Below are 5,138 nucleotides of genomic sequence, written 5' to 3' on the forward strand. Positions count from 1 at the left end.
AGCCCTTCTTTTCCTCCTTTTTTAATTACATTGACTGGCTGGTCTGTGTTTTGAAGCCGATTTGAATTTTCCAAAGCTCCTTTTAAACTCCTGCTATTCAGCTTCTGCCCTCTTGCCCTTTTTGCAGCCACACACATACTTCCACGCAGGCAGGGTAGTATGACACTCTTCTCTCAGCTCCTTGAATTTTTTTACCATAGTCAGTATCCAAAGTACAGTCCTTAGTGTTAGTAACTGCTCTGCTGGATCTGGTAGCTATTCATTAGAATGTAGTTGCATAAGATGATAGAATTCTCACCTTTCTAGCCCAGCAAATCCTGCCCAAATGTTGTAGTGGCATTGAACAGACAAGATTATATGATCAGGGACATCTGGCATGCAGAAACTCCCTTTTAAATTACAGCTAACAATTTTGTCAGGCAAAAGTGTATCTGGAGCCTTGAGCACACAAGGAGCTCTTGAAGGTAAAAGATGTAGTGGGACATGAAGCAAAAATTGTACAGCTTCACCACAGAAGCCATTGTCTTCTGAAAGAGCACTTGAGGGATGTTGCTAGTAAAAGTTGCAAAAAGCATGTTGATGATCACAGCAATTTTCATAGCAGTAATACAACATCAACCTAATTTTACAGGTATGGTGTCATAAATAGCTTTTCCTAGTGCTCGTAACAATTCTGTTTGGGTGACTTTAATGGAACTTTATTGCTACTTCAGGAGAAATAAGTTTCCAAAATGCCAGAAGTTGCACTCTCAGACATCTGTCAGGAGCCTAGCCAAACAGCTTCCCTGCAACTCCGGTGTGGAGCTACCTGGTGCATTTGGATTTGATTCTTTCTGTAAAGTTGACTCAGAAATGTCATCTGGGCTTGCCTCAACCATTCATCTTTGTGCGTCAGCTCACAGAGCCCTTCCAAAGCCTTGGCGAGATGCCATCACCCTCAGAGATGCTGGAGAGCTGCTGTGTATAAAAATAACTTATTACTTAATGCCTGACACTGGCTGCAGTCACCGCTGTTGGCTGCAAATTGCAAACAGTTTCTATGCAAAGATCTGCTCACCTCCAGATGAAATACATTTAAACCTTCAGTTTCTTGCCAAAGTGACCTGGCATCCCTTTCTGGTGGTCATTTCTGCCTTCATGGCATTATTACAGAACTAGCATCCCCATAACTGATGCACTGGAAACAAGTAATTGTGTCCACAAGGGCAGGCAAGTGTTATTTCTAAACTTTGGTATATGTGGCTCATATTTATCCATTTACAATCTGAAATAGTGGGGATAGAGTGAGTCTCTGCCAAGAACTGGCAGCCAGATGGTGAGCTAGTGTGTCCTGGGTTCACCAGCGGGCTGCAGGACATCGGGGAGAGCATGATGATGGGCTGGGTGGTACTGGTGTCGCTCTGTGGCTACACTGTAAGAAAAAAACATTTTGTGTTTGCTGCTTAGATGAGAGTTTTGACAAAGCAGGAGTTCTGTGTTGGCATCTACTGCAGCTGACTTGGTTGGTGAGGCTGGGTGTACAGAATGGTGTCAACAGCTTTGTGAAGCACTCACATTCCCTGGCAGAAACTCAAGGAGCATTTCCAGCAACCTCCAATTACAGTACTAATTACAAGAGATTATCAAGTTCCCCAGAACAGACCCCAAGCTCCCTTTTGCATGCAAACTAGCAGCAACTCTCTTGTCCACGCAGGTAAAGCTCTCTTCAGAGTATCATCAGTCTGAATGTGCATCACTCATCACTGTCAACTTTCTTTAAACAATGCCATCTTAAAATATTGTTGTGCATGCAGAGCACATGCCTGTCAAAAAGCAAATGTCATGTTGAGTGAACTGCTAGTCTAGAGGTTTTGAAAGGATATTTTTATGTTAATTTTGATGATTAGAGGCTTCTTTCTGCTTCTGTCCCATACATGTCCTTTTATATGATAAAGTCTAGAGTATTAATAATACATGCAAGGTAATATCTCAAAAAGCATCAGGTGCTTTAACCAGATTGCAGTGCTGACTGACAAAATGAACATATTTGTGCCTCACTGAAGAAAGCTTATGACAAGAAATGCCCATGCTGGCCCGGAGCCAGACTTTCCTTTTAATGGTCAAAAAGCAGATGATTTTGCTGTGGTGTAATTGCTGATCCATTGCTGATATAGTGATATAGGGAACTCTTAAGTGCCCTGAATCTATTCTTGCTCTCTTCAACTTAAATATCTGAACACTTGCATACAAAATTAAGTACTTTTAGAGAGATACATCTCAACAATCTTCTAACACCTAAAAAGTCAGAGGTAGACCCCATAGCTAACCATCTACCAGAGCATGGAAAGAAAGACACTCTCAGAATGCAATTCATCCTCAGATTCCTACCCAGTCTTCTTATCTGCATAGAAAACTTGTGCACTGGACTGTTGAGTAGACAATTTTTTTACCCCTATTTGTCTGACAGTGACTTTTGACTTCTCTGTGAATAATTCTAAGAGTATGACCCAGCTTCAGTACTGTGGAAATGAAATACTGTGTTTGAATCCTGGTGTAACCCCAAGTTCTCCTTATACTTATGGGAAAGGGGTCAAAAACCCAGGAAGTTTGATGTTACAATTAAAAAATAAAATGTCTTCTTTTCACAGCCAAATGATCTAGTTGGTGGCGTAGGCATGTGACATATCATGCAGATGTTTATCATTTTGGATGACATCTCATGGACTTGCCAATTGAAAAGGTAGAACTGCCCAAGGGTTCATTTAATTTTTGCACCTGAATCAGAAAAAATGTTTACATTTTCATTCATAAATCAATGCTGCAGTCCAGTTCATACCTGCTACTTCTGTTCTCTCTTCTCCTGTGCCTCTCTTCTTCATTTGTCACCTTCTCTCCACCTTCCCATGCAAATCTGTCTCTTAGAAGTATGTGTTTCACTCTATCACAGACACGCCCACTTGGAATGCATTACTCACCTTCTCAGATACCAATATTTATCTAAATTTCTTTTAGTGTGATGGGATTTGGACACAATTTCTGTCAGAAGTGGAGATATCCCAGCATACTACCACAAGGATACTGGCTTATGTCTGATTCATTGAGTAGCTATTTTACAAGTGACTTGAGTATGAGCAGGATTACATATGTTGAGATCCATTTTCCAAAGTGTCAGGCACTGTCTTGAGGATATACCTAAGTTCTTGGTGATTCATGGACAGAATTTCTGTGTTTTATGAGGTTGAGCCAAAGTTCCTTTATTTTTTTTTCAGTCACTGAAGTTAACAGAAGCCCTCATGGATGGGTATTGCAGCATAAATTAAATTCAGTTGAAGAAAAAAGATGGTTGCAAAGGAAGAAGAAAGTAAATTCTTACTGCATCAATAAGAGAGGAAGTATTCATTGCTTTTGAGAATTTGAAAGAAGAGGATAAGAATTAATCCCCTTTTTGTCACTGCCTCAACCCTATTTGGCCTCATTTTTCTGCAAATGTCTAAAGACTCAAGCAATGGGCAGTTCTTTAACATGCAGAGCTAGCACTGAGTCCTCTCTACTCAAATATGGAAATGGCTTAGCAAATATCTAGTTTCTCTAAGGCCAGCTTATGGTATATACTTGAGTAAAGAATTTTTTTCTTAAAAAAAAAAAAGTCCTTGTTTTAATGGGTAATTTCCCTTGAAAATGGTAAACTGCAAATTAAATGCAAAAAGCAATTAATTATTGAAATTGTAATATCCTTGTAAAGGTTAAGAGGTAATATAAATGAAGTTCCTGTGAGCACATTAATGGAATTACTATCTTCCCCCTTATAAGTGGTAACTGTAACGACCTTGCTAATTAGCTTTTTCATCAGGAAAAGGAATATTGAAATATGCAGTTATATTGCAAAAGCACAATCTATGAGTAGGTTATTTGGTTACAATATAATATCGAGAGAACACTCTGGGTGCTGAACCTTCCCAGAGATGGTTAAGAGATCTTCCCAGAGCATGTATGGGAGAGGAGTGAAGTCCCCACAAACCAAGAGGAGATGATTAGTGACCTGCTGTGGCAATTAGACATGCCTGAGTCTATGGGCCCTGATGATCCACCCCAGAGTAGCCAGGGAACTTGTGAAAAGGACTTGCCAAACCACTCTCAATCACCCAGCAGTCCTGGTTAAATGTGGAAGTTCCAGCTGACTGAAAATTAGCAAACGTTACACACATCTACAAGAAGGGTTGGAAGAACACTCTGGGGAACTTCAGGCCTATCAGCCTGACCTTGGCACCAGGAAAGGTTATGGGAGAGATATCCTGGATGCCATTACATGGCCATGCACGACAACCAGGGGATCAAGCCCAGCCTACACGGATTTACAAAAGGCAGATCCTACTTGATCAGCCTGGTCTCCTGTATCTATACCTATATATGTATTATAGAGACGTATATATAATCCATATATCTGTCTTATAAATGCACATATATACCCATGTGGGTATATGAATGCTATATACATACTGGATTTACTAAGCACAAGCCTTTTAGAGAGTTGTAAAAAAAGGAGCTTGTTTCTTCCCCCACTGAGAACATGTTTTGGACATTGATACACCTGGAAGTGAGTTCTGTTTGGGTTTCAGCTGACAAAAACTGGCATTACAATTCTTCTGTGAATGAATGTCTGTGAGATTTCAGGAGTTCCAGGTTTGTGGAGTCCCTGAGTTCTGTACAACCCTCGGGGTGTGATGGGGAGGGGGGGAAATGAGCTTCCATTTGGAAAATGAATTGGCCATTGTCCCCGACTAGAGGATTTTCAGCTTTCCTTTCTAAAAACCCCAGAAATCATTAGCCATATCCTTGGGAATGTGATCTAATAGGGTGACCTAGATGCAAGTGATTGCTGGAACTTACAGGGGGAGGCAGCTCTGCTCCAGTTCTGTGGAAGAAGGCTGGGGGAGGAACAGGACGCTGCCTTGAGCCCCTTTCTCAGATACGCCCAGTTTAACCAAACCGCTAAAAGTCACCTTTGGGTTCTGCAAAGGCACCTTAGAAGCCTCAGGACAGTGGCCCGGGGCGGTTACAAATCCCAGAGCTTTTATGGAGAACAGAAGCACGCTCTGCTCTCTGCCCCCGCTTTTCACACACACGCCCTTCCCCGGCTGCGGCCGCACCAAACGCTGCGG

The sequence above is a fragment of the Melospiza georgiana genome, chromosome 2 (genome assembly GCF_028018845.1).
Source record: "Melospiza georgiana isolate bMelGeo1 chromosome 2, bMelGeo1.pri, whole genome shotgun sequence".
NCBI classification, from domain to species: domain Eukaryota; kingdom Metazoa; phylum Chordata; class Aves; order Passeriformes; family Passerellidae; genus Melospiza; species Melospiza georgiana.